This window comes from Protopterus annectens, chromosome 3.part1 (assembly GCF_019279795.1).
Source record: "Protopterus annectens isolate FY-2018-M chromosome 3.part1, PAN1.0, whole genome shotgun sequence".
Lineage (NCBI taxonomy): Eukaryota > Metazoa > Chordata > Ceratodontiformes > Protopteridae > Protopterus > Protopterus annectens.
Genome location: NC_056732.1, coordinates 1,801,948,013 through 1,801,974,525, shown reverse-complemented (window position 1 = coordinate 1,801,974,525; position 26,513 = coordinate 1,801,948,013).

Below are 26,513 nucleotides of genomic sequence, written 5' to 3'. Positions count from 1 at the left end.
TTCATAATAGGCTTTGGAGGCTTTCACTAGTGATCTAATTTGCTTGTTGAGGCTGAGGATTAGTTTTTCCTCAGTTTGGACTTTGTTCCTTTTTACCCTTGGACAACAGTTTCTTCATTTTGTTTTAACACCTGTTGATTGGAGGATGTCCACCACACAGGTCTGCATTTCTTTGATGAGCAGGTTTAGTTCTGTTGGGTATGGCTAAGTCCATGCAGTTGTACAGGTGCTTGTATACTGCACTGGCATACTGTTCAGCATAGTTGCCTGCACCCTCTGAGGGGAGTGGTGGTATGAAGCTACTGATACCCTCCCTTAGGAGGGTATAATTAGCTTTTGAGAAGTTTTTTAGTCTGGTTATGGCTGGGGGGAGTTGGGTAGGATAGAAACTTCGAATGAGACAGACCAATGATCTAAACTCAACAAGGAAGAACATACTATCAGAGTGTTGCAGTTGTTACCCATGTGGGTGAGAACCAAGTCTAGAATGTTATCTCCCCTTGTGGGGGATGAGACGAACAGGTCTAGTGCATTAGAACTAGAAGAAGTCAAGGAAGTGTTGGGTGAGTGCATTAGTGCAGGAGCAGTTCACCCATTCTGTGGTGGGGTAGTTGAAGTCACCAAGGATCAGGGAGTTAGAGGTACCTTGATGGAGTCAAGTAGGTCCAGGTAGGAGGAGTGGGTTTCCTGAGTCATGGAGGAGGCGGTCTATAGCTGGCTATAACTTGGATGGTTGTCTTGCCAACTGTCAGTTGCACCTGGAGTAATTCCAGTGCATCATGTTGGCAAACCAGTCTGGAGGTGCACCTGTCCTTAATGAAGATGGAAACTCCACCACCCTAAGTCTTCCCGACCTCCTTTTGGCATCAGAATGTGTGGAATGAGGTATAGCCTGGTAAGGCAGGGGTGCCCTCCACAGCCCTGAACCAAGTTTCTGTGACCGCACAGTCATCAGCATCTTCCAGTGTGAGGAGAGCATCCAGTAAGTGCATTTTCAGGTTAAGGCTCCTAGCGTTAAGCAGCATGACCTTTTGCTTTTTGGCAAATCTTTTATGTTGGAAGATTTGTCTTTGGGACATAGCCTAAAAAAAGCACAATGGGGGAGGCAAGAGTCTTGGCCAGGATCCAGAATCCCAGGGGCGACAGGTGGAGGCCATCTCTGGCAAAGCTTTGAGGCCTGTCAACCATGTGACCTCAGGCAGACAGACACTGGATCCCCTTGGAAAGACACCAGAAACTAAGTCAATTGTTGAAGTCTATTTTTGCTGGTATTGTGGTATAATTCTTGGTGAAGGTAGGATGCTGCTTAGGGCAAGGGTCATACCTGCCTGGGACACATACTCTAAGAGCTTAATCATGTCTCTCTTCATATAGTCCAGGGAGGTACATCTCAAGTCATTCACACCAGCATGGACAATGACAGTCTTTCTTCATATAGTCCAGAGAGGTACATCTCAAGTCATTCACACCAGCATGGACAATGACAGAGTCATACTTGTACCTGTTGTGGAGAGACTTAAGTACATGTGTGATGTGGCAGATTCTGGCATCTGACAGACAAGTGACTGTGACCTTTTCCTTGTTGAGCCTGATGAATGGGACATTGGTGTGTTTCACAAGTGAGTCACCAATGTCTAGTATGTTTGGTTTGTTGTTATGCCTTATGGGCTGGATTGGTTTATTGTTATGCCTTATGGACTGTGTTTGTGAGACACTGGTGTGTTGTGTGCTGTGTGTGATGTGTTGGCCATTGTGTGTGTAATGTTTGTGAGTGTGTTTTGGAGGTCTCTGCTGTTTAGGGTAAGTTTTTATTGAGGACCTCTGCATAGGTGGGTGTGTCTGGTACTTGCCTATGTGATGTGCTTGGTGTGGTGTTTGTGCTGACTTTATCAGGAGTACTGACTGTGGCATGAGAGAGCATGGATTCCAGGTTACTGATGTAGATGCATTTCTTGCAAGTAGAAGAATTATGTGCTAGGAGAAGAGGGCTGTCAGTGAACATGAGTGAGTTGCTACATGTCTCAGTATGCCCATGTCAACCAGGCTGGCAGGAGAAACTGATGGGAATTGTCCAGACAGTGTTCTGAATACTTGGGCAGACATATGGAGAGAGGGTTTTAATAAGAGTTTGTCCACAAGAGTGTAGACCACAAAAACCTTCATAAGTGTAAAATAACTGGCCTGAAGCACAAGTGCTAAAACCAAAACTAAGATGCCTAGAATAACAGATACATTTAATCAGGCTGCTAAGAAGCAGTAATAAATGCAGCAAAATAAAAGCACTTAAACACTTAAGAGCATACAGCAAAGCAAAATAATGTGATAAAGTAGCAGCTGAATAAAGTGTATTTTTTTTTTTGTTACATGGAGAGGGAGGAAACAGAAGATCATTCAAGATTATGAAAATAAGGGGGTTGGCCTTCCCAAATGCTCTGTCTGTACACAGTACACATAGCTGATGAGATGGGACTGGGAGGAGTGTCCGAAATCAAAGATACAAGGGAAAAGTCTTTCCCAAATGATATCACTGTACTCAGTTGAGTGAACAAAGGAGATGGGGCTGGGAGGAGCGCCCAAACAGCAGGGCAGGCAATTTCAAAGCCACCAAGTTGAAGAATATAACAATACTTGGGCAGGAGGGCAGGAAACAAAAATTGCACACAGAGACCACCAATATTTATTCATTATTCAATGAAACAAATAAATGCAGCACAGTTTTGTTCACTATCACTAAAACAGAACAAGTGCCAAAGGTATTTACTTATATCAGCTCTGTATATCCAGATGGTTGTAGAATCAGTCACAGCCAGCTAAATGCCTCTGCTACTTGTCACTATTACAAGATGCAGAAAAAGCCTTCTTTTTAGGCACTGTTAAAGTCATAGAAGTATGAAATGAAACTATTAACTCTCATTTGGGATTTGAACACAAGACCTGCAGCATTCTGTGCAGGTGACAATGTTGGTGAACTAGCTGGCGCCTCTGCTTTCTCTGCATTTATGTGTGCATGTTTGTAATTTGACCTGAATCACAATACTAAGGGTTTCCTAGTTGAAAGGAAATAGACCTCTTAAGGGAAAACTCAACACCTATCTGACCAGAAGCTCTTATTAGTCCAGTGGTAGTGACAGCAACAGAGAATAATGGAGGCCTCAAGTTCAATTCCCAAGTAAGAGCTAATATCTTCCTTTCATCCTTCTCAGTGGAGGTTAGAGAAAGTGCACTACCTTTCCCAGCATTTGTCATGTGCTGTTCCCTCTGCTCATGGGTGTCTTAAAGATGCCCTAAAGTAGCTTGGGAGAATGTGGACAGAGTGGTCTCACCTTCCAGGAAGACTGGGCTCCAAAGGAGTGTTCATTTTGACTGGAGATTCAGTAACTGGGCATGACATTTTGGCAGCAGCTATACATAGGGCTTCCATTTCTCAGAACCTAGCTGTCCACTCACCAAGTAAGGAATTTACAGTCTTGGACAGATTCAGGAACTATAACTTTTAATCTTAAACCCTAACACCGATGACTGTTAATTACTGGAGGCATGTGCAGGATTAACAAGACATGGCATTTCTTCTGCCAACCTGATTGACATGGGCTTCCTGAAGCAATGTAGTAATTGTGTCATGTATACTGAGAACCACTTGCTTCGAAAACAAGCAAACACAACATGTGAGAAATGTAACTATACCATGAAATTTGAATCCATCCTCTCACATAACAATATACAAGACATACAACAGGTTGTTAGTACACACATCTCCCCTCTCAAACAAGGTAAGGTAAGACACATAAACCCACATACATGGAGGTACTCATTAAGAGCCTACCAAAAGACCAGAGACCTCCCAAGTGCAAACAACATTCACATACTGGCACACAAAATTGAATCCACCACTACACATAACACACACATCAGTGTCTCAGCAATTAAGTCACAAAGGCAAAATACCTCAAAACCTAATGTTCTGGTCATAGGCAACTCAATAGTAAGGCACACAGATGTCCCCCTCACCAGAATGAAAAAGGAGAAGGTCACAGTCATCTACCAGTTTCTGTCAAATCATGCATGAACTCAAATTGCTCAGCAATGGCTCTGTTATAGTACATTTTTCTGTGAATGACTTGAGATGTACTTCTCTGGACTATATGAAGAAAGACATGACCAAACTCTCAGATTGTGTGTCCCAGGCAGGTATATCCCTATCCCTAAGCAGCACTCTACCTTCACCTAGGATGATGCCACAGTACAAACAAAAAATGATTGATTTCGATAATTGGCTTAGCTTCTGATGTCACTCCAGGAGGATCCAGTATCTGTCTGCCTGGAAAGACATGGTCGACAATCCACACTGCATTGTCAGAGATGACCTTCACCTGTCTCTTCAAGGCTTTTGGATATTGGCAAAGATGCTTGCCTCCCCCATAGTGTCTCTTTTAGGCAATGTCCAAACAACAAAACTTCTGACGTACAATGCTAGGAGCTTAAACAGTAAACTGCACTCCTGGAAGCACTCCTCACCTTGGAATATGCTGACATTTGTGCACTCACTGAGACTTAGTTCAAGGCTGCTGAGATCACCCTAGCCATACAAGGCTACAATGCCTTTTGCACATTCAGACCCCAAAACAAGAGTGAAAGAACCAGAGGTGGAGGTGTATCCATCTTCATTAAATCCAAATTTCACCTCGAGACTGGTGAAACAGTACTACTCTCGAGCTACTCCAGGTCCAATTAACTATAGGTAAAACACCCCACCACATCATCGCTAGCTACATGTCCCCTATCATGAACCAGGAGAAGCACACTACCTACCTGAACTTCCTCAGTATACAGCCAAACATCTTGGTCATGGGAGATTTCAACTATCCTTCCATTGATTGGGTCAATTACTTGTGCATAAACATGATCGCTGTCAGGTTCTTGGACTTTGTTCGTTCAAATGCCCTGAAACAGTTGATCTGCACCCCCACAAGTGGCTCAGTGCATTACCCCCTCTGTGTTGCCTTCTCTGGTAAGGCCACACCATAAATCTGTCTTGTTTGAAGTAAAGGTAAAAGCTAACACTCCCAGAAGTAAAAAAAACTGAAAAATTTCTCCAAAGCAAACTATTGCCTACTAAGTGATGGTAAAAAAGTTTCAAAGCCCCTGCCAACATAGCCAACAATGACTCCTATGCAGAGAAATATTCAAATGCTCTATTACAGCCACTTAAACAAACACATTGACTCAGCTGTACCCAACAGGAACAAAACCAGGTCTTCCCAAAAAAACAAGACACTCTGTGGACTGTAAGTATAAATAAGCTATACAAAAAAAGAAATAAACTGATATCTAAAACAACAGAAGGGAACTTACTCATAGGAATAATACCCTCCACAACTTGAACAAGCAAATCAGGTATGTTAAACCCTCTAAAGCTAGCTAGAAGTCTAAATTAGCATCCCTAGTTAGACAATCATAAAGCATTCTTTAGCTACATCTGAAACCAAAGAGGGAATTCCCAGCTGTGTGCTGAACTTATAGTGGGTGCTGCCACTCACACTGAACCTGAGGAAATTGCCAACCTGCAGAACAGAAGGGAACTTACTCATAGGAATAATACCCTCCACAACTTGAACAAGCAAATCAGGTATGTTAAATCCTCTAAAGCTAGCTAGAAGTCTAAATTAGCATCCCTAGTTAGACAATCATAAAGCATTCTTTAGCTACATCTGAAACCAAAGAGGGAATTCCCAGCTGTGTGCTGAACTTATAGTGGGTGCTGCCACTCACACTGAACCTGAGGAAATTGCCAACCTGCTAGCTGACAGATTTGGCAATATCATAATTCCCCCTGTCCCCACCAGACATATCCCAAAGCATTCTTGCCACCAGTCCTCTACCAGAGTATCTCCAAAGAATAGGTCATTCAAGCACTCTCCAAGGCTAAAAATGTGGCCTCTATGAGACCAGATAACATTCCAGGGTGCTTACTAAACAATCTAAAACAAGACCTAGCAGAACTACTCGGCACTCTGTTTAACCATAGCCTGATAACTGGATTTGTCCCAGCATATTGAACAGCAACAGTAATCCCCTTGCACAAAGGGGATCCATCAACCAACCCTGGGAACTATCAACCCATAAGCCTAACCAGCCTTATCTGAAATCCAGTGGAAAGAATCATTATAAACTTTACCCACAAGGACACAGGCAGCCTTGAAACCCTTGACCTGACCCAGTTTGGTTTTGTCAAGGGTAAATCTTGCTTACTAAACCTAGTAGACTTCTTTGAGAATGTCACCAAAGCCCTGGATAAAAACTGTACATACCACCTATCTTGATTTAGCCAAGGCCCTTGACACAGTCCCCCATTCAGGTATCATAGAGCAGCTCTCTCAGCTGGGGATTAACTCATATATTACTAGATGGGTAGCAAACTGGTTCACCGATAGAAAGCACACTGTCAAAGTTGGGGAGTCCACCTCTACCAGTAGACCACTTACCAGTGGGATACCACAGGGATCTCTGCTGGGCTCTCTACTGTTGTGAATCTATTTCTTTGAAGTCCAGGTGAAGGTAGATGACCTGTGGCTTATGTTTGCAGATGAATGCAAATTGTGTGCAATCAGAGTCTCCAAATGATGTTAAAATATGACAGAAAGGGCTGATAAAGACAAATGATTGGTGCCAGTCTAGTGGACTAAAATTTTATGCAAAAAATGCTTCATTATTGCCTGTAGCAAAGTAGGCCCTTCGAATTATGATATAGATTGCCCACATCTAACCTCAAACTCAGTGGTGCAAGACTTGGGAACACAGGTTGATAACAATCCAAACTTCAATCACCATGTGTCCGTAGTGGCAAGAAAAGCATTCTACACTGTGCATCTCATAAATAAGAGCATTGCATCCAAGACAAGGCAGCTTGTAACTCTGCTGTACTCAACCCTTATCAGACCACTAATTGAGTACAATGCTGCCTTCTGTGTGTACCTCACCAGACAACTGCAGCAACTGGAGAGACCACAGAGGTTTCTAACCAACAGAATCCAGGGCCTCCAAAACATGACATACATGAAAAGATTGAAAACCCTGTCACTGTACGCTCTGTCATACCGGTTTCTGACAGGTGACCTGTGCCTGGCTTTTATAGAGCAGTCCTGGATCCCCCAGTGGAAATGCCGCACACCCGCAAATCAGATGGGACATGAATAACTCACTCCAGCCTGTGACATTAACAGAACGTGCTGGAAAGACAGATACATCTCCTAGTGTTTGCCTCTGCTCTGGAATAAGTTCCCACCCAATGTGAAGCAGAGCTCCTCAATGACCCTATTCAAGTGCAACCTTGACATCTGGATGGTTGACCATAAATTCACCCCAGGGGTGGCACCTATGTCCCTCATGGACAGGGGCAGGAGTTAGCCAGTGCTGATCACAGAATTGCTCTGCCAACAATGACAATCTATGGTCAATAAGGGTACTCACATTATTATTTGGATAGGCTTGTAAAGGTGCTAGGGCCATTAGCCTAATAATCTCCTATGAACCTATGAACTACAGCATGATGTGGAACATATGCCAAAGTTGTTCCTTGATAGATGATAAACATATACGGGCATCCATTCCTTTGAGTCTTTAAAACCCCATGGTCCACTTATTTTACAGTATTGAAGAAAGGGCTGCTCAAGAACCAGGATATGCTTTTGCTACTGTTTGCATGTGATCTTATCTGTGATGCACACTTCACTGAGGACACCAAAATGACCTTTTAGACTCTTCCCTTCAAGGATATGTACTTTGCATGCAAAAGGTAGACAAACATCTCAAGGCCATGAAAATTGGGGAAGATCCCAATTGCTGTGGAACTTAAGTTCCATCCTCTGCAGAGTTCTTCCTGTTCCAGAGTATTGAGGAGCTGTTGCCAATGGGGTTCTGGTGAAAAATATCAGCAACAAGAGGTATTCTGCTGGTAGCCACCTTTTACCCTAGGCTCTGCATTAGCAAGGTCACAAGTTTAGGTGTTGCAGTTAGTACAAAGGTAGACTGCAGAAAACCTGACTTGTTGCCTGACTGTTTCCTATTGGACACAGTTGAGGAAGACCTTGTTACCATGTTCAAGTGTATAGGAAGATCTTCAGGGGATCATAGATCATGGATGTAATAAAGAGTCATTCCTCACCTTTCTTATATAAATATACATGCCCAGAATGAGCGAGTTTGAATAGGGACTGTACAGTCTAATCTCCACTGTCTATACTAAGGAATCTGGATGTGCTCTTTGGATCTCCAAGACTCTTACCTCCATTATAAAGTATACCAGAAAGTCCAGGATCCTCTAAGAATGTGCCAGATTTAGTCCAACATCTGCCTCAGGGGTGTTAGTCAAATGCATGTCCATAGACATCAACTGAAACTGCAGGAATTCAATGTATTTTCCTACCTAGATAACTAGCACCTTGCTGCTGTGAAAAGGAACAGTCTCATACCACAAGACACATTTTCTCCAGTTCAGGTTTTTGCTTTCATCAGATGCTCCCGTGACACCAGGATATTTTGTGGTTTCTTTGCACCCCTCATGACAAAGGTGTATCTCTGGATTAGGTTGTCTGTCTATTGTTTTCATCCTCAGCTGACTGCAGACATGGGAATCAGTGTCTTATGGCTGACTGATATCAAGTATTGTATAACTCACTAATTTCAGCAGGAATAAGTCATCAAGCCCTGCTTTGATTTACAGACTTCCTTAATGACAGAAGCTTTAAGGTGCAGATAAGATCCACATCTCCTCCCCTGTAATCAAAGGAGTCTGTCAAGATTCAGTTTTATCCCTCACATTATACTCTTTCCTTGCAAACAACCAACCAACTGACCTTCCTCATTACTTTTCTTATTATCTTTTCCTTTGATATATGGCCATCTACAGAGACAATCCTTCACCCTCTTATCAAATCACAGAACAAGACCTTCAGCAGTTCTTTTGTTAGCAACAAATAAACACTAAAGGAACAACTTTCTAGGAATGTCATAACTTTCTTTAGTCAAACAGACATATGAGGTAAACTTCCAACACTGCACATAGTTCACTAAATGCAAAATAAACATGCCCCTCTTCTGGGCCAAAAAGTCTCTCACCTCATATTCCCAGCTGGTAGGATGGCAAAAGGCAAACAAATTGGCTAACCATGTCTGCTTGTTTCATCACACTAACCCTACAGAGAGAGCATCACTGTTTAGCTGTCAAAATGTGAAATGGTTACCAGTTCTGTAACACAAACTACTACTGGGACCCCTCATATATAAGTTAGTCAGTACAGATGCATACTGACTCACCTAGTGCACCTCTGACTACAATTATAGATCTTGTAACTTCTTAGATCCTACTCTGCAAACACCCACAACCAAACTTCAGTGTACTAACAGTAATTTTTCATACCTCCTGCGCTAGATATGGCTATCATTCTATACACAACTAAAAGTTGCTGATCCATTCATTAAATTTTGATCCCAGGTTAAAATATATATATATATATATATATATATGATTCAAAGAGACCTCATCACATATTTTGAGCATAACAGAACAATGGAAATCCTTTAAATTACTCTCTTACACTAACACAAAAGCACATAATGAAGTTCCCCCTTAGTTACCACCCCCTTTTCCTTTCCCGTTCTCTTTTACCTTTTCTTCTATCCCATTCTGCCTATCCATCTTATCACTCTACCCCTTTATATTTCACTTCCTTGTATTAATGCTCTTCATCTCTCTTCACTCCCCAGTCCTTATCCCTTCCTGCTTAGTCTCCTCTATTGTAGTCTACACTACTTTACCCTCCATATGGCCTACCCTTCCTCCATCTCTGAAATGGCACCAAATCTAGCTGTACATAATATAGATGTTTTATTGTACATAACTTAGGTGTTATAGTATTACAGTCTTATAAAATTTACAAGAACATAGACAGGATGTATATACTTTCTAGTTCTTGCAAAATATAACATTGGCTGAAATATTTCTGTTTTCATGTTTATGTATTTTATAGTCTGTTAAATTGTTGTGTTTCTTTTTTGAATCTTAGTTCTGTCTTCTGATCTGAGCTAGAACATGGTGCATTTACATCAGTGCTCTACCCCAGTTACAATTTAAAAAAAAATGTATATGAGTTTTAGGACCACACAAAAGTTCTTTAATACAGTCAGGAAGGTGAATCAATTATATAATACAGCACCACTTGACAGAGTGTGTTTCAAATTTATACTTTTGAACATTTTGCCAGTAAGCAATAAAACAAAACATATGAACCAATAATGACAGACTGCCCAATTCAGAACATTTCAACCATAGAAGGCCACTAAACTTGTCATTACAATCCACCAGTTTCAGTCAATATGCACAATTTCTGCAGACGTAAAAGTCATCTGAATAATTCCACATTAAAGAGATCTGAAACTAATGAAGAGGTTGTAACTTTATATTTCAGTGTTTCATCCACAAATTCAGTGCCTGCTGCCCTTGAAGAATAAATTGCCTATGTTACATAAAAAAATGGTAAGCTGCTATATTGCAATAGGGAATGGGTGGCAAGCTGAAAAACAAGTTCATAGTTGCTACGCACCTTATTCAAAGGAGGACATACTCAGGTCTGCAGTACCCCACCCCCTTAAAATACAAATCTACTTGCTGTGGGAGTAGAACTTACAGCCCTCTGCATTAAGATGCAAATATGCTACCTGCTGTGTTACTAACATTGCTTTAAAATTCTATACAACAATAGTGATACCATTTGCTGAACAAAATAGTTGTGCATTTTAAGCAGACTTAGCATGAGCAACAATAAACTTCACTTCCCTTGAAACTCACAATTCCTTAAAAATGCACTTGAAAATAAATTCCATCTGCTAACTCTAACTAGGGCTTTTCCCCCTCTCTCTCTCTATCTCTCTCTCTCTCTCTCTCTCTCTCACACACACACACACACACACACACACACACACACACACACACACACACACACACACACACACACACACACATCAACCTCTCAGTGCAAGAAACCTGGGCAAAGGCTAAAATAAATAGGGACAGATTACAAATATTTTCTCATGAACTTGAAAATTGCTAGAATAACAGGATTTTTGTTAGTATGCATTTTTCCTAAAGGATATGATGTCTAAAACTCAAATGTCTGTCATTATTGAGCAACCTTAATCCTTTTTAGGAGGAATATGTGGCAAAAATCTGAACATTCTGCAAAAACCTGGACAGGTGAGAAAGTTGCTAGAATAACAGGATTTGTGTGAGAATGCATTTTCTGAAGGATATGAATTTTCAAACTCAAATGCATGTCATCATTTAGTAACTAGTCCTTAGCCCATCCAGGGTTGTCAGATTTCCGACTGGCCAGGTAGGGACAAAAAAATAGGTCTTTCACGCTAAGTGAAGACCAAAAAAAAAAATAGGTATTTAAACATGGAGTTTACTTGTGTGTAATGCAGAACATCAGGCATCATTGCATTAAATGCAAGTAGCTCCATGTTTAGTGATTTTTGATTGGCCCGTATGCCGGTATACGGGGCAACAACAAACGGATGCTGTTTCACTGGAATTTAAACCGGCAGTGCAGGACTCAAAATCAGGCAGCTGATTCAGGGACAATCCCGCTCAAATAAGGATGTCTGGCAACCCTGAGCCCATCCCAGTGATTTGTCAAAAACAGAATTTTTATGAGGAACAGACCAAAAATATAAGGCAAAAATTTGGCTATTCTGTGAAAATCTGTACAGTTGACGGGTATGACATACATGCCTCCCTACCTCCTTAGAAAGTGGATAGAACAACGAGTTTTGCATTAGTATGCATTTTCATAAAGATATGAAGTCTAAAGCTCAAATGTCTGTCATTCCCATTATTTTCTGACTTCAATCCTCAATGATTTGCCAGAAAAACACAATTTTATGAAAAACAGACCGAAAATATGAGGCAAAAATCTGGATAATTGCACCAGCCAGCAGACTCCCTTGGTTCTGCCTCTTCCTGGATGTATCATTAGAATTGCTGGTGATCAGCATTAACCTTTCACCTTCCTACCTCAGTTAAAGCTTAACAGACATAACTGCATAGCCTTTAATGGAACAACAAATACTGAATAAATTAAATTATTAAACTATGCAAATTCGCTTGTTAGCAGTTTTCTGGACATTTTCCAGAAAACTAGCTGGCTCAAGCAATAGCACTCATTCCGGATGTCTTCAGCAGCGAAATAACAACCTTCAACTCAGTAAGTTGCAAACATGCTATAGAGAACTGTATGTATGCGTGCCATTTGACCTGCTGTGATTGAATCTGTCTGACATTTTTCCTCTAAATTCCAGCCATCCATGCAGCTCTTAGAATCTATTTGCAAATGAGAGATTCTGAGCTTTATTCTAAAAGCATAACAGAAGCTGCAGTTGAGCTGAGAAAAAATGCACTTGTTAAACATAGACTCAAGGCTGACATACACCACCTAATATTTGGACCACAATCAATAAATACATAAGCAGTGCAAGGTATGAACCCCCTCCCTTACTCCCACTCCTACCACCCTCTTACTTACATACAAATACACACACATACCTACCTCCGTCTTAAATACACACACTCATACCTTACATACCTTCATACCTACCTTTACCTACCTACTTCTTATATCCAAACACCCCTACCTACCTATTTCTTACACACACACACACACACACACACACACACACACACACACACACACACACACACACACACACAAACACTTAAAAACACACACGCACAAACCTACCTCTCATTTGTACATTCATCCGTAGTCCAAACATCTTCTGCAATTCAAATTCTGTGTGGGTACGAAAGATGAAGATGTAAACTGTCAGTCATACAAATGGAGTAGACAAAAACAAGTTGCAAACACCTTTTCCGTCATGTGCAACTGGACACAAAGGGCATTCTTAAAGAAGAATGCTCTTAAAAAAAAACTTGTTTTTTAATTAAAAGAAAATTTATCTCCCGGCCAGCTGGTTCCTGCCTGCAGGTGCCCTTGCTCTGAGATAGGCATGCACATTTCTCCCTATCATTGCCTCAGAATCCCTGAACAGCTTATCGATCTCTGTTCATTTGGGCAGCAGTCAAGTCTTTATTCCTCAACACCATGGTGTCAGCTCTTACTTCTTCTTTCTGAGAACATTGCCTCATATATCTTGACCTCAGAACATGCTATGAGGATCCTAACTTTACACACAGACATACTATATAAACTTCAGGTTATTTCCAAGTCTTTGGGTGTTTATATGCTGTAGCTGTTCTGGTTTTCTTTTTTGTGGTTGCCTTATCCGATAATTTACTTCAGTTATTTTTTTTCTTTTCTACAGTTTCAAAATGCCCTCACCATTTTGTAAGGAACTTATTTTCAGCAGTGGATACTAACATGAGCACTTTATTCCTTGGTTTTGAATAATCTGAAATGAACATTTTTGTTATATGCTATCTGTTTTGTGTTCTTTACTGTAGGCATTATAGTTTTTAACCTGTCCTGCAGATCTGAAAGAATGTTCTGTAACACCTTAAAGGGAATGTTTTCCTCCCACATATATTTTGCTGTATCTAGCAAGCCTCTGGGATGTCTGCAGTCTAGTTAGTTCAAATAGTATGAATCCAGTTGAATCTTGTAGTTATTTTCATTACAGCTGAAAGAATATATGGAAGCACTTGCTGTCAGTTTTCTTACTTCCAGTTGTATAGCCTTTTGTAATGTAGACTTTAAAGCTTTATTAGAGTCAATTATAGGTATACTGATCTCCCCAGTTGTTTCACTTGAAAAAAATGAGAAATGTTCATACATTGCTCTGAACTTGAATGAGATGCCCTGCTCAGTAAAAATTTCTTATATTCTTACTCCAACAAATAGCAAGCAATACTTGTTTTTTTTTTTTTTTTTGCTATGTGCTTTGCATTCATTCTTCTTAAAGGTGCTGCTTCATGAAGTTTTGTTGCGCAATTAATGTTTGTCAGGATACACTGATGGTCCTTACTATATTTTACAAGTGAACCTACATTGTTCACTGCTACACTTTTAAATAAAATTACTGCAATATGTATGGGTATATAAGGACTCTTAAACTCTAAGCTGGGTACTGTTCTTTGACATTCTGGGGAGGGTGCATAACATGTTCTCTGTCCTTCATAACAACAGACCAGTACAATCTAGTTAAAATACCAACTTTTGTCGTATCAAATCCTAAATAACTAACTACGTCATGGCTGTGTGCTGACTTCATTGAAAATGTTCAAAAAAAGTCTTGGAACTAATAAGTGAATTAGGATCTATTATTTGTCTTTGGATACCCCAGAGAACACATCTGTAATTCTTGTGGGGTTATACACCAATGTTTTATATGAACATCTGTACAATTGTACTGACTCTGCTATACCTGATAGGACCAAAGTAAGATCTTCAAGAAAGAACAAACCTGCCTGGCGAACATCTGCCAATAACAGGCTATGCAATAAAAGAAAGACAATGGTGTTTGAGTGGAAAGGAATTGACTCAAAACTGGAAGCACTCCCTCCTCAACTTAAACAAGGAAATAAAACTCCTTGCGAAGTTCTTGAAAGTTAACTATGAATCCAAATTAACTTCCACAGCTAAGAACAACCATAAGGCATTCTTTAGTTACATCCGTAAACTCGAAGGAAAGCCCCAGATTTGTGCTGAACTTGTAGTTAATGGTACTACATATACAAAACATGTGGATATAGAAAACCTGCTGGCTGACAGGATCAATGAGAATTTCACCCTTTGTTCCCGCCACTCATACCCCAAAGCATCCCTACCACCTGTCCACCACCTAGTATCTCTAAGGATCAGATATTAAACGCCCTCTCCAAGGCCAAAAACACAGCATCTGTGGGACCAGATAACATCCCAGGATGTGTTCTGCATGGGTTAAAACAGGAATTAGCAACACCACTGGGTACTCTTTTCAATCACAGCCTCTGGCTTCATCCCACAGAAATGGAAAATGGCTACTGTCATCCCATTGCACAAAGTAGGTGCATCCACTGACTCCACTAACAATAGACCCATTAGCTTGACCAGTCTTATCTGGTAGGCTAAGGAGCGAATCATCATGGACCTTATCAACAAAGATAAATGAAATCTGCAAATGCTTGACTCCACCCAAGGGGAAATCATGTCTGTTCAACTTTGTGAACTTCTTTCAGACAGTCATCAAAGCCCTAAACGAGGGTAAATTTTTACATACGGCCTACATAGACTTAGCCAAAGCCTTTGACACAATCCCCCACTCAGGCATCATTGATAAACTCACCAACTTGGGTAGCAACCCATATATTGTCAGGTAGGTTTTAAACTGGCTCACTAATATACTTCATACTGTAAGAATAGGGGATTCCACCTCCTCCAGCAGACCCATAACCAGAAGTGTACCACAGGGATCAGTCCTGGGACACCTACTGTTCAGAATCTACTTCTTCGAAGTCCAGGCAAAATTAAAGGTCTGTGGCTGACATAGTTTACTGAGGACTGCAAACTGGGAGCAGTCACTGAGTCCCCTAATGTCAACATCCTGAAAAAAGGGCTTGCACAGACTAATGATTCATGCCAAAGTCATGGTCTTAAACTAAATACAAAAAAATGCATTATCATCCCCTTTGGCAAGGGCAATATTCCTGCAAACTACCACATCAATAGCAATGCCCTAAGCACTCTCTTTTTTTAATTTCTCCAAATGTTTTGGGTTTCTAATACCATGATGGCAATGGACCCCATTCCTAAGTCAAAGTATGATTAAAGTTCATGAAATTCGTATTGTTTCAATCTTTGATGTCAGTCAGAAGTGGGCTTTACAGCACCCAAAATGTGCCCAGTAATGACTCTTTCTGCAAATAGTATGGAGTTACATGTATTGATAACATATCTAAATATAATTGTAGATTCTTTTTTATGAGACCCATTGCTTCTACTACTATTGGAACTGTCTGGGTATATTTCTTCCACATCGCTCTTGTTTCTGCCTGCAAATTCTGATATTTTATGACTTTGTGTCTCTGTGTACTAAAGACACTGTAGTGAATGGGTGTGGCAATTTCAATGATCACTGCTACTTTTGTCTTCTTTTCATGGACCACTATATCCAGTTTTCTAGCATCTATCTTTTGAACTGTTGGTAATGGGTGGTCTCATGTCATATAAACTTTATCATTTTCTGTGATGCTTTGTGGCTCAGGTTTCCAGTGTTTTTCAGCCACTTCAATACCATAATGTTTGTACAATCCCCCAGTACAACCATCTTGCTATATTATTATGCCTTTCAGTATACAGTCTTTCTGACATTAGTATGTCACAACCAGCAACGAGGTGCACAATTGTTTCCAGTTCTGTTTTACAAAACCTACAGTTGTCTGTTTCTCCCACATGTTCAATGGACTTATAGGTTCATAGGTTCATAGGTTCATACTAGGCTATCTGCCCGAGGGCATTTACAAGCCTAGTCCATAGTTTTGTGGCTTACGCCACCCCTTTAGTATGGGGAACTATACCCATTATTTTGCTGTGCCTCTGTCGAGCAGTGACACTGAGGTGATCCCTGGGGTATATCTGCGATCTCCCATCCATTGGTCAAGATTTTTCTTGAACAAGGCCAGCGAGGTGCTCTGCCTCACATATACCGGGATTTTGTTCCACAGCATAGGGAGTCTTTGGGTGATGAATCTATCCCTCCAACACATCCTATTAATAGTCGTGTCCAGGTTTAAGTCTCCCGCCCTTGTGGCTCTGATGGATCTAGATTTATTGAGGTGAAGCATATTCATCAAATCTGGGTTTGACATGGCCTTGTATGTTAGGCAAAGGTCACCTCTGAGCAAGCGGTAAGCGACTGAGTAGAGCTGGAGTTCTTTCAGTCGGGCAGCATAGGACAGATGTTTGAGACCCTTTATCCTTTTGGTGAGGAACTTTTGTGGCCTCTCAAGCTGCTGCAAGTGTCGGGTCAGATACATTCCGAATGGGGCATTATACTCAATCATTGGTCTGATGAGTGATGAGTACAGGGAGACTATGACCTCCCTTGATCTAGACGAGAATCCCTTCATGATAAGGTGGGCAATGTAGAAGGTCTTCCTAACTAATTTGGCTACATGGGTGTCGAATGACAGACTACTATCAACCTGTGTCCCTAGGTCCCTGATAACTTCTTCTGTGCTCAGTGGATTTCCACCTATTTGGTAGCTAGGGGTAACCTTGTTTTTCCCGAAGGGTATGACTATGCATTTTTTGGCATTTAACTTTAGGCCATGGCTCTGGCACCAGTTATCTGTTTCTGTGAGACCCTTCTGTAGGATATCTGTGTCAGATGTGTTTTCTACTATGGCGCCCAGTTTGCAGTCATCTGCAAACTTTGTCAGCCATAACCCTCCTGTGTTTGCTTGTACTTCGGAAAAGTAGATGCCGAACAAGAGTGGGCCCAGGACTGAGCCCTGTGGTACACCACTTGTGACAGGCTTTGAGTCTGACATGGCGCCAGCAACTCTGACCCTGTGGGTTCTGTCACTCAGCCAGTTTGCAACCCATCTTGTGATGTATGGGTTAACATTTAAGCTGATGAGTTTTTCAATGATACCCGAGTGGGGTATTGTATCGAAGGCCTTCGCCAGATCTAGGTAGGCTGTATGGACTGCCTTTCCCTCATCAATGGCTTTGGTGACTGTTTCGAAAAAGTCAACCAAGTTTAGAAGGCATGATCTGCCCTTGACAAAGCCAAACTGGGACGGATCCAAATTCTGCAAACTCCCTATGTCTTTATTTATTAGGTCCACTATGATCCTCTCCACGGCTTTGCAGATAAGGCTTGTCAAGCTAATGGGCCGGTAATTTCCAGGGTCGGTGGAGGCACCGCCTTTGTGAAGTGGGACCACAGTTGCAGTGCGCCACTCCCTGGGCACGTATCCAGAGGTAAGACTATGATTAAACAGCTGTCCTAGCTGTGGGTTTAATTCATCGTTTAGTTCGTGGAGCACACAGCCGGGGACACCATCAGGTCCCATGGATGCTGTGTTTTTTGCTTTGGCGAGAGCAGTTTTCACTTGGATGTTGGAGATGTTTGGGGGACTGCAATCGCTTGGTATAGATATCTCTCCTTTGGGGGGGGGAGAAGTTTGCACTGAACCTGTCAGCCAGTATGTTGGCAATGTCTGTAGGATCAGTAATCTTCACATTATTTTGAACTAGTTCTGAACATATCTGGGAGTTTCCTCCCAGGTTTCTGACATAGCTAAAGAAGGCCTTATGATTGTCTTTTGAGTCTTTAGCTATTTTTCTCTCAAAAATTTGCTTTGGGTGATTTTATGAGAGCTCTTAGTTTTTTACTTATAGTGATCAAGGGTGTCTTACCTTTTAAGGATTTTGCTCTATCTTGTAGTAGCTTCCTCCTTTTGTTGTAGAGTTTGTTTATGGCTGGGGTCCACCAGACTGGACGCTTGCCTTTGGTACAAAGAGTCTTTGTTTTGCTTGGGATTGCCTTATCCATGCAGTCCTGCAGGTGCTGGTAGAAGGCATTTGTAAGTGATTCAGCGGCTTGAATACTGTTTTCCGCCGGCTCGGGGGCCTTGAAGGAGACCACACTTGTCTTTAGAAGTGTGAAGTCGGCTTTCGAGAAGTTCTTTACTGTGGTCTTTTTATTTCAGGTGGGGTGGGATGAGGGCCTCCAGCGAGATTAGTTTGTGATCTGATCTCACCAGTGAGGGGTATACTTCCGGTGTTGAACATAGTGCTCCCATGTTCGTGATGATGAGATCAAGTATGTTTTCTCCTCTTGTGGGGATGGTGACTAGCTGTTCCATGGCATTTGAGTTTATGAATTCCAGGAACTTTTGGGCTAGGGTGTTTGGGCTTGAGTAGTGTACCCAGTCTATATTAGGGTAATTGAAGTCACCTAGTATGATGGTGTTTGGTGATACATTTATCCCCTCTAGTATTTTCAGGAAAGCCATGTGAGGTTTCAGAGTTTGTGAGGGTGGCCTGTAACATGCTACAATTTGCAGAGCAGTCTTGCCTATGGTTACTTGCACCTGGATGGTCTCCGATGCATCGTGCGTTTCCACCAGTCTTGAGGTGTGGGTGTCCTTGACGAATATGGATACCCCCCCTCCTTTCTTGGTATTGTCCAGATTTTGGGGCCGGAACGCATGATATGAGGTATAACCTGATAGTGCTGGGGTGCTCTCAGGAGCCTTGAACCAGGTTTCTGTCACCGCACAGACATCGATGTTCTCCATACTGAGAAGGGCCTCGAGTGCATGCATTTTGAGATTAAGACTTCTGGCGTTAAGCAGCATTACTCTCAGTTTTTTTTTCTTTTTTGTGTTCTAGGGTGGTAGGTTTAGAGTTTGAGCCTTGCCTAAAAAAGGCACTATGGGGGTGGCAAGAGCCTTTGCCAATATCCGAAATCCCAGGGGTGACAGGTGCAAGCCGTCCCTTGCAAAGCAGCGTGGCTTGTCCAGCATGTCATCCCAGGCAGACAGACATTGGATCCCCTTTGAATGACACCAGATTTTAAGCCAATTGTTAAAGCTGATCATCTTATCTCTGTATTGTGGCATCATTCTTGGTGAAGGTAGGATACTGCTCAAGGTCAGGGTCATACCTGCCTGGGCTACATAATCAGAGAGCTCTTCAATGTCTCTTTTCATGTAGTCCAAGGAGGTACGTCTCAGGTCGTTTACGCCAGCGTGGACAATGACTGAGTCGTAGTTGTACCTGCTGTTGAGCGACCTGAGTGCTTGCGTTATGTGGCGGATTCTAGCGCCCAACAGGCAGCTTACTGTGACCTTCTCCTTACTCAGTCTGGTGAGCGGGACGTCAGTGTGTCTGACTATGGAGTCACCAATGACTAGTGTGTCTGGCATTGTGTTTGGCCTTAAGGGCTGTGACTGTTTGACACTCTGACTGTGAGGTCTATGTGTTTCAGGTGTTTTGTTTTGAGGTGGTGGTTGTTTGGGTGTCTGCTTTGGTGGCCTCTGCTGTTTTGGTAGATTTTTGATCAGAGCCTCCGAGTATGTCTTTGTGTGTTTATGTGTATGATTTGTACATAGCTCACTATCTTGTGCCACAAGTATTAACCTTTCATCTCTTGGTTTGAATTTACCTCTCCTTAACCATTCCTGCATTCATTCCTGATCAGCATGAGGTTCTTCCAGAAGTTTTCTATACTTGCAAATATATTTCCATTTATCTTCAGCAATTGGAGAAACTACAGAGGTTCCTTACAAAGAAAATTCAGGGTCTCTAGCATCTGTCATATGTGGACAGACTAAAATCACTGTCACTTTCCTCTGTGTAGTACAAACTACTCAGAGGTGACCTGTGCCTTGCACATACGACAATCTCTGACCCTGCTTTAATGGGAATGTTACACATTCACAAGTGAAATGGCACATGAGTCACTCACTCTAAGGACCTTTACCTGGTATGCAACATCAACAGAACCTGCTGGAGGGACATATTTGTCTCCCAGAGGTTTCCTCACCTTTGGAGCAGGCTTCCAATTTATGTTAAACAGAGCCCCACATTGACCCAATCTAAGCACAGTTCAGACAATTGGATAGGTAATCGGAAATTCACCCCAGGGGTTCCACATGTGTCCCTCTTAGACAGGGCAGTAGGTGATGATTTTAGTGTCTGCTATAAATGGACACTTTTGGGAACAAGGGTTGAACTTGGCCGTGCTTGTTAGGGCTGTAACCTCCTATGATCCTATTTCTTAGTTCAAAATATAGTTCCAAAGAGGGATAGTTCTATTCCCTTGTTTCCATTTCTACTTTTGCCTTATTCCCTCTAGTCTTACATAGGATATGGCCTTCTCACCGGGCCTCCTTGAAATTGGTGTGACTTAGCTGGAAGTTATCCAAGTTAGCATTATATTCATAAGTAATCTCCCACAGCATAGTTTCATGCCACAACATGATGGAGACCTTACTGTGACTCAGATGATTGGAGTTCCAGTAATAGCTACAGCACTAGTGAATCCAGGCACGGAAGGAGATGAATGAGGAGGTGTGTCCCACCTGCCTCTCCTGGAGGAGCAGGTTTGTAGGTATTTGGGAACACAGAGGAGTGCAATTTATTTGATGGAGACTGGGGAAACCACTTTCAGTGTTAGATGGGTAGGGTACAGGGATGTTATTAGGAACATCCTTTATGGAAGTGAGGGTCATACAGCATGATCAGACCATTTTATATCCCTTTCCGGTTTGTGAGCAAAGCATCCACAGGGGTACCAATACAGCTTAAACTGAAAAACCTGCAAAACTGAGAGGTCTGTGAATTATTGCCTCTCCCACTCAACTACACCACAGAATGCATGAGCAGTTGTCCTTGAGGAGACTGATGATGACCAGACAGCAGGGACAAAGAGTACTAAAACCTGTATCCTCATGTGAAATGGAAGTTGTGACATATTTTCCCATCCATTTGGGTACAGGCTTTATCCCTTTATCTGGTTCATTCTCTATAAAACGCAACTCACAAAAATATTTTTCTTTATTTTTACCACGGTACTGGCAGTTTCCCTTTTTCAATTATTTTATGATTTACCCCTAGAGACCTGCTTCTGACCCTGATTGTCTTTCTGCTCTGCTGTGGTAGGGAGAAGCTTAAGACTCTGCTCAGGTTTCCTTTTCCCCTCTTCTTCAGTATGATATACATCTGTCTCACTTTCTCCAAGTACTTCACTTAGTGTATTTTTAATTATGAGTCTGCCCCTGTCATCTTCTTCACTGATCTCCTCTATAACTTTAACTACTACAGTTTTTGGTAAGACTCAGTGCTGGATTTATCTAACCCTCCCAACCAGAGCAACACCTTAGATCCTTTTGTGTCTTCTAGCTCTACACTCTTTCCTGCATAGCTTCTGTAGCTTTCTGAAATGGAGAAGATCTTGGCCAGTTATTGCATAATTTGTTAAGCTAGACATGACAGCTACTGGATATAACATTTTGGCAAAAATAATTTGTATTTCTGCTTTTATTAGAGGATATTCCTTTTTGTTTCCATGCTCACATATTACTTCAATATTCTGTTTAATAATTATTTTAGGTATACAAACATCGTAATTTAACTATTGTAACCATGCTTCCTCAGTCAAACAACCCTTGCATCCTTTGCCCTTCCTTCAAAATATTGCATTTAACAAGTTTAGTGATGCCATTGTGACAATAAGCTGACTCTAAACTTCTAATTCTTAAAAGTTAATCATTATCACACTCCATAGGCATGCTCATATTAACATTAACCATTTTTACAGTACTGCATTGTTTTTATTTATTGTGCATTATTTTGCTATGTGCCATATTCTAAGATATTTAAAACAAATCATCTCAGATTCTGATACATGTTTATCGTCTGCCATCAGAAAAACATAAATAGGGGTGGAGCCTGAATGGTTAACTGAAAGCAGCAGTATTTTAGAGCTCCATATAACTAATTAAGACAGGAAAAAATATTCTTTTTTTTTTCTTCAAAGTATAAAATTTTATAGATAAAGGTCTAATTTACATAATTATAAACTTTGGTGAAGTTTTACAAATAATTTCCTGTCAAAAAGCTTGGAGATATATTCACTTGTTAAAATGAGCAACTCAAGGAATTCTCACCAGATTGCTGCCTTAAAGAAAGAACTACAACAGATGGCATCTACCATGCAGGAGTTGTCTTTGAAGATGGATGATTTTAAAGAGAACCTAGAAAGTCTTAAAACAAGCAGTCAGAAACAGGCTGATACCCTCAAGGAAATGCTACAACAACACCAGACAAGGATAGCAGGAATAGTGGTTTCACTAAATGACTTGGAATGCAGACTTAAGGAACAGGAAACAGAAAGAACTGCTTCTTAAACAAAACACTTGGTTGGTTAATAAGGCAGATGACTTGGAAAATAGGGTGAGGCAAAATAACATCGGGATATTCAGACTACCTGAAAACACAGAAGGTGAGGATATTATTTCCTTTTTATCAAGCTGGATCCCTGACTTTTTAAATTTAAAAGAAAGACTTTCCTTTGGCATTGAAAGGGCACACAGAGATCTTGGGAAACTAAAGCCATTAACTCAAACTCTCTTCCTAGGTCAATAGTTATCAAATTTATTTCATACTTGGACAAGGAACTGATTTTAAGATCTGCTTGGAGGAAGGCACCTCTAAAATATAAACAGAACCTGATAAGATTTGATAACGACTATTCATCTAGAATAATGGAACAAAGGAAAAAAGTGTGGCCAATGATAAAGTTTCTGAAACAAAATAACATCAAGGCACAATTTGCATATCTAGCTAAGATAAGACTACTGTATGCCAATGAGATGAGGACTTTTATTGACTTAGAAGAAGCCTCTTCATTTATTAAAACTAATAATGTGATTATTTTACCAGAAGATACAGATCAGATGTCACCTTCTCTCAAGAGAACAAAAGAAACAAATGTCTGGTCAGATGTCAAAAAGAAGAAGCAAAAGGCTGATACTGTTATAGCCAAATCTCTCAAAGCACCTACTATGATATGAATGTTTTAGCATTACTTTAAAGGCCCAATTTTACTGCTTGGAATTTTAAAACAAAGGTAACTAAATAATGGAATATTTAACTATATTTTTTGAAAATAGATGACACGTGGGAGTTTTCACATTACCTCAGGTATGTAAAACAAGGTACTTTTCTTTCACAGAAGGAGGGTTATATAGCACATAAAATATTTATACTGTAAATCAACATACATAGTACATGTATATTTGTATATGAATATGTGCATTTTCTCTTAATTTTCTCTTTTCTTTCTCTCTTCTCTCATTATTTATTTTAACTGCATCTTGTCTCCCTTTCTAAATTCTCTCCTATTTACTATACTAATATAATCTGTATATATTTAATAACTCACTACCTATACAATGACAAATAATAGTTTAAAATAATCTAATTATAAAGTAAACTAATTGGAAAAGTGAACTTAATTAATTGTTATTACAATATTTATTAGATTAATGATAGATACTGTTATGCTTATTGGGTTTGGGGACATGTTCGTGATTAACTCTGAAATGTTCCGTTTATGTACATATGTCCTGTGGTGGTGCTGCGGTAGCATTATCGCCTCACAGTAGAGACGTTGTCCTGTTCGATTCGCAGCTAGAGCATCTTCTGTGTGGAGACATGCGTGAATGGGCGTACCTTCGTTGAAGGTTGTGCGTCAGGGCTGGCCACTTGGCACGTAAAAATCTACTGCCAATCATTACCCCTAACCGGGAAAAGTTGAAAGACATAACAATAGCATGTACATATGTCCTTTGAATTATTTCCTTTTAGTATTTAGTATAGTATTTAGTATATATATAAAGGAGGGGAAAAATGTACTGTTGGTTAAAAGAAGTGAAGCTTTTGTAACTTTCTATTTGCATCATGAACTATTTCAGTTTATCTATTTATTTATTTATTTTTTAACATACACTGCTCAGAAACTGATATATTTGCATGCCATAACAACAGTAAACAATTGCTGCAGTTTCTAAGGGCACTGTGAACCTGCGAAGTGCATTTAGCCTCGCAGATAACAAATAACAAGAAAAAGTAATGTTGTTTAATTATTAAAATGAAATGCAGCCTAAGAAAGTTAAAATAAATACATAATAAGACTATTTGTAAATATTTTATGATTCACCCACATCGGACTACACATTCCTGGAAACGCAACTGAAATGTTCCCAAACTACACATACAATTAAATGTAGCTGCTTGATTAAAAAGTATTACTCAGTTTAACATGCTGACTCCACAAGCTGTCTGCACTGTAAAAGTTACATTTTATGTGTTACTTGAAATTGACAGTCTCTAGAGCACACGAAATGATACATATTACTTTTTGCAACATGTTATCTTTGCAGTTACCTCATACTCTGTACAAACTCACTTGGCAACTAATAGCTATTCATTTAAAATATCAGTTTAAATATTAAATGTGCCCTTGAAAGGCTGTTGACATTTAGACAAAATATAATCTGAACTGTAAAATTAATGAGTTGAAAGAAGTGAAGTAATGCATAGATTTCAAAGATAGTTCTTGACACTACAGTATAAGTAGAAATGTATACACATAAGGAAAAATTGAAATGTTTTAGTCTTCCAGTTAAAATAGCTTACTGTCAACATTATGCTATATCAGAAAGATTAAAAGAGCTAGGAAATTACTATTATTTGTCTTTATAATGTTTGTTAGACAGATGTTAGACACTCCTTTGTTTAATGAATTGTGACTCATGTTTATGAGGAAAAGTGGACTCAATTACATGTTATTACAATATTTATTAGATTGATGGTGGACACTGTTATGCTTAATGGGTTACCGAACATGTTAGCAATTAACTCTGAAATGTTTCATTTATATGCATACTGCCAGTTAAACTATTTCCTTTAGTATTAACAAAATATATAAAAGGAGGGAAAAATGTACTGTTGCTTGTGGAAGCCTTTTTTACATTCTATTAGCCTCATGAACTATTTCAGTTTTTTTAACATTCATTGATTAGGATCCCACTATATTTGCATTGTCATGGCAACAGAAAACAACCAAGGCAGTTTCTATGGGCTTTGTGAATCTGCGAAGTGCATTTAGACTCGCAGATAACAAATAACAAAAAATTAATGTTACTTAGCTATAAAATTGAATTATAACCTAAGGAAGGGTAAATTAGATAACTTAATAGGACAACTTGTAAATACTTTATAAATTACCCACATTGGATTACACATTCCTGAAAACTCAACTGAAATACCCCAAATTACTTGTGAACTTAAATGAAACTGCTTGATTAATAAGCATAACTTAGTTTAACAACCTGAATCCATAAGCTACCTGCTCTATAAATGCTACATTATACATGTCACTTGCAATTGCAAATGACAGTCTCTAGAGCACATGAAAAGATACATATTACTTTTTGGAACATGTTATATTTGTACTAACCATACACTCCATACTAATTCTTTAGGCAACTGATAAGTTATTTATTTGAAATATCAGTCTAAATATTAATTCTGCCCTTGAAATATTGTTGCCATTTTGACAAAATATAATCTGAACTGAAAAGGGAATGATTTGAAGAAGTATTGTACAGACTTCAAAGACAGCTATTGACACTACAGTTGTTGTTGTTTGTCTTTCGGCTTTTCCCGGTTAGGGGTTGCCGCAGCGGAACTCCAGTCCGCTAATGATTGGCAGTTGGTTTTTATGGTGTCGGGTTGCCAGCCTGATGCCCAACCTTCAACAAGGGCACGCCCATTCAACGCATGTCTTTCGAACACTCACTCGACCACGGTGAGGACATGCAGACTCCACACAGAAGGCACTCCCAACACAAGCCGAGAATCGAATGGGAGAACCTTTTGCTGTGAGGCAACAATGCTACCACTGCAATATAAGTAGAAATATATACTTGCAAGGAAAAA